The sequence below is a fragment of the Bos grunniens genome, chromosome 15 (assembly GCF_055505025.1).
Source record: "Bos grunniens cultivar Pamir isolate PY7600 chromosome 15, Bosgru_T2T1.0, whole genome shotgun sequence".
NCBI lineage: Eukaryota > Metazoa > Chordata > Mammalia > Artiodactyla > Bovidae > Bos > Bos grunniens.
Genome location: NC_141179.1, coordinates 75,025,595 through 75,040,224, shown reverse-complemented (window position 1 = coordinate 75,040,224; position 14,630 = coordinate 75,025,595). Strand labels below are relative to the sequence as shown.

General features: G+C 49.9%; 1 long non-coding RNA gene across 1 annotated transcript in view; it reads right to left on the bottom strand.

Annotated features, from left to right (window-relative positions):
* Positions 1-9,675: 9,675 nt before the first annotated feature.
* LOC147358482 (uncharacterized) overlaps positions 9,676-14,630 on the bottom strand; it is a 30,227-nt gene continuing 25,272 nt past the window's right edge. The window contains exons 6-7 of the long non-coding RNA XR_015141693.1: positions 13,686-13,924; positions 9,676-10,313 (exon numbers count right to left, since the gene is read on the bottom strand). This is a non-coding gene — a long non-coding RNA (uncharacterized LOC147358482). The remainder of the gene's footprint in view (positions 10,314-13,685; positions 13,925-14,630) is intronic.

The following is a 14,630-nucleotide window of genomic DNA, read 5'->3' as shown; positions in this document are numbered from 1 at the left end:
AAGGTCCTGTAAACCACAGGATGGGGCGTGATTCCTGACCCCCTCCCCCGCCACAGACCTTAATAAAGAGAAGCAGGAGAAGGTATTTTATCCATCCAAACATGGAATGCTCCCTCTGCTCTATTTTTAAACTCAACGCAGGATGGAGATGAGGCCACCGCCCATCACCCGCCCCACTCTTGGGTTCCATCTGCTTCCAGCAACCTCAAGAGCTGTGGCCCAGAGACCCACCGCAGAAAGCCCTTAGTCTGCTTCTGCTTGGCTTTGAAATAGGCCATCCTGTTCTCCCTTGTTCTGTTTGGCTTATGCCAAGGTTGGACAGCAAGGAGATCCGACTAAAGGAAATCAGTCCTGAATGTTCATTGGAAGGACTGATGCTGAAGCTGAAACTCCAATACTTTGGTCACGTGATGCGAAGAACTGACTCATTTGAAAAGATCCTGATGTTGGGAAAGATTGAAGGCGGGAGGAGAAGGGGATGACAGAGGATGAGATGGTTGGATGGCATTGCCGACTCAATGGACATGAGTTTAAGTAAAACTCCAGGAGTTGGTGATGGACAGGGAGGCCTGGAGTGCTGCAGTCCATGGGGTTGCAAAGAGTCGGACATGACTTAGAGACTGAACTGAACTCAACTGATGGAGAGTTCTTATTAGCATCACCCCAGTTGAGTTGCCGAGGAGCGGACACGCAGTGGAGCAGGTTTCTCAAGTTTGGGCAGTACAGGAACACCTGGGGATCTTGTTAAAATGCAGGTGTGGGCGCAGTGGGTCTGGGGTGGTACCCAGGGCTTCTCCATTTCCAGCCAGCTCCAAGATGCAGAGGACCACGCCTGGAGAAATAAGGTAGCTGTCATGTTGACTGAAGAAAAGGAAGTTGACATGTCCTCTCCGGGCCAGGGCCTGTATTGGGCTCTACCATTGTTGTCGTTCAGTTGCTCAGTCATGTCTGACTCTTTGCAACCCCACAGACTGCAGCACACCAGGCTTCCTTGTCCTTCAGTGTCTCCTGGAGTTTGCGCAAACGCATATCCATTGAGTTGGGCTCTACCATGCTCACTCCTTGGATAAAAGCCTGGTCAAAGCCACATGTCACTCTGGGGCAGGGGGATGTTTATTCACATTCCCTCTCCTGAGAAAGCTGAGGCTCCAAGAGCTGCAGGGGATGTTCCAGACTTGAGCCAATAAAAGGGGTAGGATGGAGGCTCGTGGCACACTCAGCCCCTGACGCTAGGAGTATGAGTGTAGGCCAGGAGGACGTTTCCTAAGACAAGTGGGCTACCAGGCTGCAAAACTCCGGCTCTTTCCCAGTCTTCTGACCTCATGTCTTGCGCTCCATCCACAGTGTCTCGTGAGCTTGGCAGGGACCCCCTTTACCAGGGCTCAGCCCTGCAAAAGTGGTGAGAGGCAGAAGAAAACCTTCATTCATTCTACAGCTATTCCCTGGGCCGAGGGCCTGGCGCATAGGAGAGACTAAAGAAAGGGATGAAGAAGTGCCTTCCATGTCCAGGACCTCAGCAAGATGCTGGCCGCACGGCGGGGAGCCCAGCAGATGCTGTGCCTGCCCCCAAGGGGTTGACAGTCTTAAGGAGTATTGGGCAGACTGTAGGGGCTCGAACTGAGGGCTTGGTCTGTCCTGGCCCTGTGCTCCTTGCCTTGCAGACCTTATCCCACCAAATCCTTCCAAGCATCAAGGGAGCTCATTGCTAGTTTCCTCAGAATTGAAGAGGCTGAGGATCAGAGAGGGCGAGTCACTTGCTCAGGATCACACAGCTGCTCGTCCAGCAGGAGAGACAGAGTTTGAAGCTGGTTCTCTAGACCCGTCGTCTCCCGTCACTGCAGCCATCAGAACCAGGCTGAGGAGGGAAGGGAGAGTCTTCAGGGTGGAGCTGACCACAAAGGGATGTTTTGCTTAATGGCCTGGGAATAGGGGGACATTTTTCCCTGTCCCCACCCTGACACCACGGTGAACCTTGAACTGCTAAATTGAGCGAGATGGGGCAGGGCCAAAGGTGAAGAGAGCCTGCTTGCAGCCCATGGGGCTGGGGAAATGAGCTAATTAGGACCTTTCAGCGGTGCCGGCCCACAGCTGGGCGGCCCCAGCTGGTTTTGGGTGGACATAGTCCTCCCCGCACGGAGTTCAGAGGGTCAGCCCTGCCTGTCTGCTCCCCTGGGTCCATGCACCTCTGTGGACAGAGGGTTCATTTTCTTTCCTTTCTTTGGAGATGCTTGGTCATTGTGGGAATGGTGGGTTCCAGAAAGTGTCTGCTGGGGAGGCTCATGCCGCCCAGCTTCCTGGCTTTATTCTGGCCTTGCCTGTGAATCTCCGGGCCTGGACGGGGAGCTCCAGGCTACTAGGACATAGGAAAGAGTCCACCCCGTTTACCACTGGCTCCCCAGCACTCAGCGTGGGGTCTGCACTGGGTGCTCAATGAACCTATTTTGAATGAATTAAGAAAGAAACTAGCTGTGTAAATCACAAGGGTGTGTGCTAGCTTTTTCTGGGCAGTGTGGGAGTGACTTGGGTTTGGTTTTGCTTTGGCAGGATTCATTCAATTAGCACTTACTGGTAATTATCTCTGTACCAGGCATTGGGAAGGCAAAGCTTCAGTGAGTCCCTGGGGAGCCACAGGCCTGTGATCAAGATCATGCCTGTGCTTGTAAGTGTTTCCAAGTCTTTACGTCTGTTACAGAGAGTCAAGGAAGGCTCCTCAGAGGTGGTGGCCTTGGAGCACATCCCAAAGGAGGAATAAGGTTGATCAGGTGGAGACGTGGGATGGCCATCAACCGCCAAGTCCTCAGTAGGAGTAAGGGTCAGGGATCTTAGAGGTTCTAAACAGAAGAGAACATCAAACCTCCATGGACATAATTCCCCGACTCTGTGGCCTCTGCTGTTAGTCCCTGATACAAGGCTCTCAGGAAAACAAGGGAACTTTTGACTTAGCTCAGAAAAGGGACCCAAAGGAGATGGGAATGAATGTCTGTTAAGTATTTAGGCAAGACCTGGATCAATAATGGGAGTGAAAACAGACAGGGCCCTGACTTTCTGGGAGCTCCTAGTGGGAAAGAGTGATGTCAACCACTCATAACACACAGTAGGTACCAACTGGAGGTGCTGAGAGGGGAGGACACAGAGTGGATCACAGAGGGAGCTGACCTAGTCGGGGCAGGGATGTGGGGAAGACTTCCGGAATAGCTGATGTTTGAGCATCTCACGTTTACTTCTAGGTCAAGTGCGGCACTGTGCTGACCTAGCAAAGCTCAATGCTGCTGCTGCTAAGTTGCTTCAGTCATGTCCGACTCTGTGCGACCCCATAGACGGCAGCCCACCAGGCTCCCCCATCCCTGGGATTCTCTAGGCAAGAACACTGGAGTGGGTTGCCATTTCCTTCTCCGATGCATGAAAGTGAAAAGTGAAAGTGCAATGAAAGGAAGCAAATGCAATTACTGAAAGCTCAGTTTATCGAGACCCCATAACCAGGGTAGGAAGGCATAGTAATTACGCCCATTTTACAGATGAGGAAAGTGAGGATCAGAGGGTCCCACCTAGGGTGTGGGGTAGAGCTGAGATTTAAACCCAGGCAGGTTCCACAACACATGGCCTCCTGCTTCTCCAAAACTAATTTGGGGGAAAACTGAATAGATTTATCAGTAGATCCATAAATTCTTTAAACAAGGCAATGCATGAGCAAGCTTCCAGCAGAAGCCAAGTATGTGGAGGCTGCCCAAGAAATCTGAGGGAAGGGGTCTTAAAGAGAAAGTGACTCGATGATTATTCCGGTTGTCTCTTAGGAACACTGTTTCTCTAAAGGAGTCACCATTCCAGGGGACAAGTAAGAACATGGGTTAAAGCCTTTAAATGTAACAGTGCTTAAATCATTCATTACTGTTATGATTTGCAAACTCTGTGCAGAGAGTCTTGGTGATAACTGACTGGGGCCACAAGCATGGAAAAGGCTCAGGTCCTCCAGAAATCACATTTCTAGCTAAGGAGACAAGACAGAAATACCTGGATGTCTGAAAAGTTATATAATACAATAGAGAAGAGATGGCAGCAACCCATTCAGCGTAAAAAAGAGCGATTCAGGTTTAACCTTCAGTCTGGAGCCATCACCAGAGGTAGCGGGTGGAGAAAATGTTGCTAGGCCTTGAAGGATGGAGGAAATCTGATTAGAGGGCTGGATCGGGAAAGCCATCCTGTTCATTTCTATCATCCTTGAAACAAATCCCTTTGGCATGTAGAACAAGCCACATCAGCTCTCCTTAAGAACAAGATTTATTTATTTATTTATTTTATTAAGGAAAAAAAATCCAATCTGAGAAGAAAGGAGAAGGACAGGGGGAGAATGCCCTGTGCCTGCCTCATCCATCCAGAAAATGATTCATCCAGAGAAAGTGGTCCCCAGCAGCTGAAAGGCTGAGGTGCCCCTCTGGCAACCATGGAAAGATTTTTCCGTTTTCCTAATGTTCTCCAGAAAACGTGGTCGCTGAGAGAAGAGACATGGTCAAAATTGGCCCCCCAAAACTAGGAGATTTCTGCTGAAAACAGCTCAAAATACCTAGAACTTGGAGTCACGTGGCTTCTCTTGGGACTAGCTGATCATGCCCTACTAGCCTGCCTGTGACATGGAAGGATCACTCAGCTCACAGCTCTGATCATGGCTGGAGCCCTCTGCCTGCCATGGGCCCCAGCATCCTGGCTACCAGCCCAAGGAGTCCTGCTTTCCCTCCTTCAAGGACTTAGCTCAAGCCCAAGTCTTGATTTCCTTCATCAGGTGAGAAGCAGGCCGGGCTGGAGGCCCCGCTACCAACCGGACTCCCCGGAAACACCGACACCCACCGCAGACATGGAACCGCAGGTCAGCAAGCAGAGAGCTGGCCACCTGCCCCACCACCCATCCCATCCGAGCAGCGATCAGCCCCCGAGAAGGCAGCGAGCAGGGGAAGCAGAGTGACATTGGAGTCAAACCCTCTCATATCAGTTTTGATTTCAACTGGAATTGCCTCCCTCGGCAGGATTTCAAAAGACAGCGTTACTAATGAGAAACACACAAGTTCTTGAAATGAAGTTAACTTCTTTAAAAAAAAAAAAGGCCTTTTCTTTAGCTCTGTTGATATATATTAGAACCACATTGTCTAAGAGAGGGGGAAAAAAAAAAGCCGTTCTGCTTCTGAACAGAAATTCAGGAGTCCTGTACTTGGGAAGATGCAGGAGGCTAGTGTCCAGGCCCATCGTGTCTCCTGGGACTTGGAGGGTCATTTTTGGTTTGGGTTTTGTGTTTTCAGGGCACTAGAGACTTGCAAGTTCCAACTAAAGCAGGAAAAAAAAAAAAAAAGGAGAGGGTGTAGAGTGTCTGAAGTGGGCAGAAATGAATGCAAATGGGCAGTTCGGATTTTTAAAGTGCTAGTTGGAGAACTGTTGTTGTGAGAAGGCGGTGCGGAGTCCAGGAGAGACAGAGCTATGGCCTGCCCCATCCCCTTCCATTCCCCAGCTCTGGGCGCCGGGCAAGTCACTGCATCCTGTATGTTCTGCCTTCTCCATCCTTCCATGGGACCCTGAGAACATCTCCCTCACAAGGTCCCTCGGAGGGCTTAAGGTGACCCTACAGGAAGTGCCTGGTGTGTGTGTGACATTCCATCCGTGGCCAGAACATGGCACTTACATTGGGAGTGTCTTGGTCATGGGAATTGTTGGGCCCGGAGTGTTTTGGGGCTAGTTCTTTTTGAGGATACTGCATCTAGTTTTCTCTGGAACCCTTTCTCCTCTACTGACAGAGGCCTTTCTCTTCCCGGAAGAGGAGAGGAAAAGGGAGCCACTTCTTGGGAACAGCCAAGCCGAACAAGACTTGAAGAAGACAGGGACATTCTGCCTCTGCAGGAGCCTTCAGCAGAGAGGCTATTTCTGAATATTCCAGGGGCTGGTTCGTCCCAGAACCTCCGAGCAGGCCCCTGACTATCCACTTCCTCCCTTTCTGCATCAGATCTTCGCCTGGTGTGGGCTCCTGGAAGGCTCTGCAGCCTGGGAGCCAGCAGCCCCACTCTGGTCCCCATTCCAGAAGTGCCTTCCCCTCTCTGGGCCTCAGCTTACCCATCCATGCCATGAGGGAGCTGGATGAGATGATGCCCAGGGTCTTTTCCAGAGCTGATGGTTCACTCATCTGTGAAGGGCTGAGATGCTATCTGGACTGCAAAGGCTTCCTGATGCCCAACAGAAGGACTTACAGAAGCTGGGCATCCCGTCTGAGTCAGCTCACAGCCTTCAGAATCTTCTGCAACTTCCTGATGCAGCTGGGCCCCTCGAAACACTGATGTAGTCAGGAGAAGGGGTGGCTTTGTCCCCATTCTGGTGGGGCTCCCAGGGATGAAGATGCATTCTTGTGCGTAGCCAGTCAAAGTTTCGATCCCAAGGAAAACCAAGCTTCCCAAGGGAAGAAAGGGGGCTCTGTGTGTCCTCAAACACACTGCAGTGCTGTGCTGAGTCGCTCGGCACTCAGTCACGTCTGACTCTTTGCAACCCCATGGACTGGAACCCGCACCAGGCTCCTCCCTCCATGGGGATTCTCCAGGCAAGAATACTGGAGTGGGTTGCCACGCCCTCCTCCAGGGGATCTTCCCAACCCAGAGATCAAACCCAAGTTTCCTGCATGGCAGGCAGATTCTTTACCGTCCGAGTCACCAGGGAAGCCCAAGAATACTGGAGTGGGTTACCATGCCATCCTCTAGGGGATCTTCCCAACCCAGGGATCGAACCCGGGTCTCCCATATTGCAGGCGATTCTTTACCATCTTAGCCACCGGGGAAGCCCAAGAATACATTACAAGGGCTCCTTTTTCCCTCCGGAGGGATGAAGACTAGTCGATGAAATCGGGTTTGGAAGAGGGGACGGGGGTCCCAGCATGAACCAGGGCCTGTTCTTGGCTCCACGTGGCTTTGATCTATTCCTTTAGCTTTCCCTGGGGGCCTTGTCAAAGTGGCCTGAGGACAAATCACAGGCCCCCTTCCCTCGTCCGCTCTGCCCCTCCCCTCCCCACTGCACTCCAGGCTGGGACTCTTTTCCAGGTCTCGGGGGCCATCAGAAGTTTTCCTGGCATTTAGAACAAAGTGGGGAGAAGTGGTATAAATTGCAAGGGGTTTCTTCCCCCCAGCCCCGGGGGATCAGCAATCCGGTCCCAGTCCTGCTCCCTTCTCAGCCGAGGAGCGAGGAGGGTAAAGTCTTCACTTCTCTGAGCCTCAGTTTTTCCAGCTGTGAAAGGAGAATGGCCACCTCTCAAGTCTATCCTGAGGACTAGAGCAGTGGCTGGCCCTCTCTGATTGGGAGAGGTACCCCATTCGGATACCTGTCAGGTATCATGTACCCTTTGCAAGTCTGGAAATTGTCTAGAGGCAAAGTGAGAAGTCGAGTTAGGAGCTGCCTCCCAAGAAACCCATCTTAGCCTTCCCACCTCTTGGAAGGTCCTTCCGTCTCTCAGGTGGGGCCTGCATGTGTCGTCTCTGGGGCAGAACAGAATCTCCAGCAGACCAGCCCCTGCTTGTGCCCAGATGTGGTCTGGAGGCAGGCAGGCGGGAGAGGGGGTGAAACATGCACTGGGAGAGGAAACCCGCAGCCAGGACAGCCCCGGCCCCGGGATCTCACAGCTGCCCCATCTCGGGCGTCCCTGGAGTCAGGGGTCTTTGGGAGTCAGCTACCCTGAGAGGGACGGTCAGCCGGGCCGGCACCAGCCTGCTCCCCAGCGGCTGTCCCACGCCTCCTGGTCGCTCCGAGTCTGGGGACTCATTTTCAGCCCGAGTCAGACCCTGACCCAATCAGCCCCAAACCCTTCCAGTCACCTTGAACGAGGAATGTTTTTTTCATTAACGTCCTCCTTCTCTGCTCCCCTCCCCAGCCCCCCAGAGAGGCCCCCAAGCTTGAGCTTCCTCTCCTTGTCTCTGCAACTTCATAATATCCCCAGGCAGCTGGGAGGGAGAAGGCAGTGATCTCAGCTGACAGCCATGCGCTGCAGCCCCCACCGCCCACCCCGACCCCTCAGCTAGAAAGCTGTTTTCCTTCCCTTCGCCCACAGCGGAGACAGCTCTGCGCCCAGATGACTTCCCCCCTCCCCGCCCCCCGCGAGGGCTCCCAGGAGCTTCTACCCCAGAGGTGGGCTCTGAGGCTGGAAAGGGCGACCTCCATCTTGTCTGTCTTTTTCAATCCTCCTTGTCCCCATTTGACAGATGAGGAAACTGAGGCGTCTTGTTCTGACCTTCCTCCCTGGGGGAGGTGGGGCTGGGCCCTAGGCTCTCTGGGCAATGCCCCAGCTTCTCCCAGGAGGCCCCGGCCTCTCCAGCTGCTCTGGGTCTGTGCTGACCCAGCGCTTCATCCGCCTCTGCTCACCACCTCTGTCTTCCTCTCTCCTCCCTTCCAAAATGCTGACTTCAGTCAACAACACAACTTTACTTGGATGGAAACGGACAGGCCTGTGGCCTAAGGAGTCAGATGGAGCACGTTTCACTCTTTCAAAAGCAAAAGAAAAAAAAAATGGAGAAGCATAATTTGGCTTTAGAGTCTAATTGACTTTGGTTCAAACTCAGACTCTGCTGCTTATTGGCTCTGGGACTCCCCACAAGACACTTCTTTGACTGTCGGCTCTCTCTTCTATTAAACAGATTTATTTAAAAAAAAAAAAAAAAAAAAGCACCTATGTCCAAGGATTTGGGGGAGAATTAAGTGAGAATCTTAAGCGCTCAGAAAAATGTTAGTTATGATGACAATGGAGAAGAGAAAGGATGGAGACAAGGAGGAAGAGGGGGTTTGAAGGCTCTGGATACTTACTGCAAATTGTAATCACAACTACTCGTTGTAACTACACTACATGGCTCTGAGTTGCCCTCCACCAACGTCAGGGATGGGCACGAGGAAGCAAGCCTGGAGGTTTGGACCTGCGCTGTCTCAGGCGGCCACTAGCCACACATGGGCTATTTAAATTTAAATTAATTTAAATCTAAAATCCAGTTCCTCAGTCACACTAGCCAGGCGTCAAGAGCTCAGAAGCCACATGTGGCTGGTGGCTCCGTTACGGGACAACACAGAGAAGCCCTAAAGTACTGATCTAAAACCTGGGCTCTGGAGCCAGGCTGCCCAGATTCAGATCGTGGTTTTGCCACTTAAGAACCGTGTGCCAGGTGGCTCAGTGGTGAAGAATCTGTGTGCCAGGGCAGGAGACACAGAATACACAGGAAACACAGGTTCCTTCCCCGGGTCGGGAAGATCCCTTGGAGAAGGAAATAGCAACCCACTCCAGTAGTCTTGCCTGGAAAACGTCATGGGTAGAGGAGCCTGGTGAGCTACAGTCCACGGGATCTCAAAGAGTCAGACACGGCAGAGCACACACCCATGTGACTCTAGGCAAATGACTGCCTTTCCATCTACCTCAGTTTCTTCATCTGCAAAAGGGGGTTGATCATAGTCCATACCTCCTAGAGTTGTTATGAAGATGAATTAATATTTATAGAGCATTTCATCAGCACTTTACCTAATAAGGGCTCATCAATAAAAATCAGCTTGCCAATTGTGGAAATTGGTACTGTGTCCCTATGTATAAATGTCCCTATGTATAAAGGTTTTGCTCTTCACTGTATACACACACACATACAGCATCTATCCAAATTCTGGACCCATACCAAATGAGTCATACACATGTAGTATTCATATTTAATTTTAATACTGGTACATAATATAAGTGACAAATATTAAGGGAAAGGAAGAGAAAAATAATGTTAGAAACCAAGGATCTGAAAGAAACAGCAACTAAACACTAGATCTTACCCAGAGCTTCCTGGTGGCCAAAGTGAAAAAGAAAACACAACACATAGTTTTGTTCTTATCATCTGGGGAGCGAATGAGGTCATGCACTTTCCTTCAAAAGGAAGTCTTGATATCTGTGTGCATCAGTGTAGAATAAAGGTCTAAGATTAGACCTCTCTTCTGGAAAATTCCAGAGTCTCTCAGCTCCTACACATAATTAAGAGATGAAAACCCCACCAGTATGTCTCCCCATAACCTCTGCCCCCAAGAAGCACAGTTTTCCAATAATCTCTGAAGGGTTCCCACCTGACCCTGATCCTACCCTAAGCCCCTCCCTCATGAAACAAGCACAGTATGTTTCAGCTTCTTCAGAGCCTGGCACAATATGTTCAGAGCACAAGACTCACCATAGAGGCTGGACGAGCTTCTCTGTCAAGGGATCCTGTAGTATCATCCATTTCACAACTAGAGGAAATGCATTCACAGAGACTCAAGTTTCTTGCCCTCAGCAGGGAGCAGATCAGTTTCCAGACCTGTCAGAAATGGTAAGGACACCCATGGCAGCATCTCTGAGGTCCAGAGATCTGTCCCAACCCTGAGCTTTCTCAGGCTTCGTCTGCCTTCTGCCTGGGAGTGGGCATCAGGCTCTGAGCAAGGAGGGTGGCAAGGAGCCTCAGGAGGTTCAGGATGTGGCTACTAACAGGATTAACCTCAAACTCATACCAACCCCCTGAACCACCACCACTCTGCGGGACATCTTCCTGATTCACCAAACAGGCCACCCATCTTCTCCCTGACCCCTACACCCAGGTCTGGCGGCCCAGCGAGTGACATTGACAAGTGTCCAAGCTGGATCTGAAGAGACCTGCAGAGAATGGCTGGGCCCAGGGCCAGCCTAGGGGACATAAGTAGCACTCAGCCACGGCCAGATGTCTGCCCTGGCCAGTGAGCATCCCTCCTGGATCTCTGTCCTCCGTGGAGCCCAGCTCAGTCACTTCAGCTAATCTCTGCTCTTACTGCTTTTAGCTGCTAAGAGGACAGCTCTACCCTACAGTTAGGCTCACTGGGAAAGTGAACTTTTTACATGTTTAATTAATTTTTATTGGAGTGTAGTTGATTTACAATGTTGTGTTAGTTTCCACTGTACAGCAAAGTGAATCAGCTATTGGTATCTTAAAGCTCAAAAAAACCTGGAAGGCCCAAAGCAAGGAAATTATGACGGTGACTGATGGGCAGGCACGTTGGTTCAGGGCCCCGGTCATGGACTGAACTGTGTCCCCACATAATTCACAGGCTGAAGTTCTAACCCTCAGTACTGCAGAATGTGACTGTATATATATGGGGCTTCCCTCATAGCTCAGTCAGTAAAGAATCCGCCTGCAATGCAAGAGACCTAGGTTCAATCCCTGGGTCGGGAAGATCCCCTGGAGAAGGAAATGGCAACCCACTCCAGTATTCTTGCCTGGAAAATTGCATGGACAGAGGAGCCTGGCAGGCTATAGTCCATGAGGTCGCAAGAATTGGACACAACTGAGTGAATAAACCACCACCATATACATATATATATATATATATATATATATATATATATATATATGGAGGTCAGGCCTTCAAAGAGTTAATTAAGGTAACATAAAGCCATACGGGTGGGCTCTGACCCAGTGACTGGTGTCCCTCTAAGAAGAGGGGGTTGGAAAAAAAAAAAAAAAAGAAGAAGAGGGGACTGGGACACAGACGTGCACAGAGGGACGACCACGTGACGACACGAGGAGCAGAGCACACCCTAAGGACAGAAGCCTCAGGAGAAACCAGCCCTCCTGACGCCTTGGTCTTGGACATCCAGCCTCAAGAACTGTGAGCAAATAAATTTCTGTTGTTTGGGCTACCCAGTCTGTGGTCCTCTGCTATGTCAGCACAAACTAACACAGCCCCTAATGAGTCTGCGGAGCCTCTGAGGCAATGCTCCATTCAAGGGGGCTGGTCCCAAGAATCTTTCGGGGGTGACCCTCCCTGTAAGGAGTCCTGAAGGGACAAACTCATTTGCCTAATTAAAGAATACTTCTGAAATTGTTTACTGCGTAAAATGGTGGCTACTGGGGGGGAAAGCCCAAGATTTTTTAAGTGAAAAAAACATTACACAAGGGAGAATTGTAATGTCCTGCTCTATTTTTAAAAAATCTGTGTATATGAACACATATCAATGTATCCATTACTGACTATGCCAAAGCCTTTGACTGTGGGGACCACAACAAACTGTGGAAAATTCTTAAAGAGATGGGAATACTAGGTCACCTGACCTGCCTCTTGAGAAATCTGTATGCAGGTCAGGAAGCAACAGTTAGAACTGGACATGGAACAACAGACTGGTTCCAAATAGGAAAAAAAGTACGTCAAGGCTGTATATTTTCACCCTGCTTATTTAACTTATATGCAGAGTACATCATGAGAAATGCTGGGTTGGAAGAAGTACAAGCTGGAATCAAGATTGCCAGGAGAAATATCAATAACCTCAGATATGCAGACGATACTACCCTTATGGCAGAAAGTGAAGAAGAACTAAAGAGCCTCTTGATGAAAGTGAAAGAGGAGAGTGAAAAAGTTGGCTTAAAGCTCAACAGTCAGAAAACTAAGATCATGGCATCTGGTCCCATCACTTCATGGGAAATAGATGGGGAAACAGAGGAAACAGTGACAGACTTTTTTTTTGGCTCCAAAATCACTGCAGATGGTGACTGAAGCCATGAAATTAAAAGATGCTTGCTCCTTGGAAGAAAAGCTATGACCAACCTAGACAGCATATTAAAAAGCAGAGACATTACTTTGCCAACAAAGGTCCATCTAGTCCAAGCTATGGTTTTTCCAGTAGTCATGTATGGATGTAAGAGTTGAACTATAAAGAAAGCTGAGTGCCAAAGAACTGATGCTTTTGAACTGTGGTGTTGGAGAAGACTCTAGAGAGTCCCTTGGACTGCAAGGAGATCCAACCAGTCCATCCTAAAGGAATCAGTCCTGAATATTCATTGGAAGGACTGATGCTGAAGCTGAGACTCCAATACTTTGGCCACCTAATGTGAAGAACTGACTCATTGGAAAAGACCCTGATGCTGGGAAAGATTGAAGGCAGAAGGAGAAGCAGATGACAGAGGATGAGATGGCTGGATGGCATCATCGACCCAGTGGACATGAGTTTGAGTAAACTCCAGGAGTTGGTGATGGACAGGGAAGCCTGGCATACTTCAGTCCATGGGGTCACAAAGAGTTGGACACGACTGAGCGACTGAACTGAACTGATACATAACATACATGTATATATTATATACGTACATACGTGTGTGTGAGGGCTTAATCTCTCAGTCATGTCCGACTCTCTGCAGCCCGATGGACTGTAGCCCTCAAATCCTAGAGGAAATCAACCCTGAATACTCTTTGGAAGGACTGATGCTGAAGCTGAAGCTCCAATATTTTGGCCACCTGCTGTGAAGAGCCAACTCATTGGGAAAGATCCTGATGCTAGGAAAGATTGAAGGCAGGAGGAGAAGGGGGCGACAGAGGATGAGATTACTGGGTGAGATGGCATCATTGACACAACAGACATGAGTTTGAGCAAACTCCAGAAAATAGTGAAGGACAGGGAAGCCTGGTGTGCTGCAGTCCATGGGACTCAGAGACTCGACTCAACAACAGGCTCCTCTGTCCGTGGTATTTTCCAGGCAAGAATACTGAAGGAGGTTGCCATTTCCTACTCTGGGGATCTTCCCAACTCAGGAATCAAACCCACATCTTTTGCCTCTCCTGCATTGGCAGGCAGATTCTCTGCCACTAGGGCCAACTGGGAAACCCTGTGCATAGACACAGCAAATGTATATACATAGCATATTAATGTATTATAATGAACACCCACTCACCATCCTCTTGGTAACAACATCCCGATTTTCCTCTTTCCCACTCTCCAGTGAGGTATTTTTTAAAATCTTGGTATAGCTGGACATGGGCTTCCCTGGGAGCTCAGCTGGTAAAGAATCTGTCTGCAATGTAGGAGACCTGAGTTCAATTCCTGGGTCAGGAAGTTCCCCTAAAGAAGGGATAGATCACCCACTCCAGTATTCTTGGGCTTCCCTGGTGGCTCAGATGGTAAAGAATCCGCCTGCAATACAAGAGACTTGAGTTCGATCCGTGGGTTGGGAAGATCCCCTGGAGAAGGCAAAGGCTGCCCACTCCAGTATTCTGGCCTGGAGAACTCCATGGTCAGAGGAACCTGGTGGCCTATACTCCATAGGATCACATAGAGTTGGACACGACTGAAGTGACTTAGCATACACACACACAGACACACACACACATATACACACACACATACCTGCCTAACTACCCCCAGATCAGGAATATAGAACATTTCCAACCCTCCTAGAACACACCCTGCGCCCTCTCCTGGTCAATCTCAGCCCTAATTCTACAAGTAATTTCATCATAAGGATTTTCCCTCTACCAGGCCATATGCTCTGGGTAGAGTTTATTCCACGCCCCCTTGTGAAACATGTGACTCAGGCCTAGCCAATCAGAGCATCGCATTCCTCTAAACACAGTGATTGGTTTAGGGGTTGGCTGAAGATGAGCAGGGCTAGAACTGCCATGCCAGCGGAGGCAGGTAGTCGTTTTCACTGAGGTACAGGCTGAAAGATAGTGTATGAACGCCTGGTGCCACAGGAGGCCCTCCATGGGGCTTGGAAGAGTCAGGAGGGCAGATGAAAAGGCTGAAAATTGGAGAGAAACTGGAGACACTGTTTGAGACCCCAGATCAAGCTGCAGCCACAAGAGCCAGTTCAGAATCTCTTCTGCTTAAGCCATTCTGC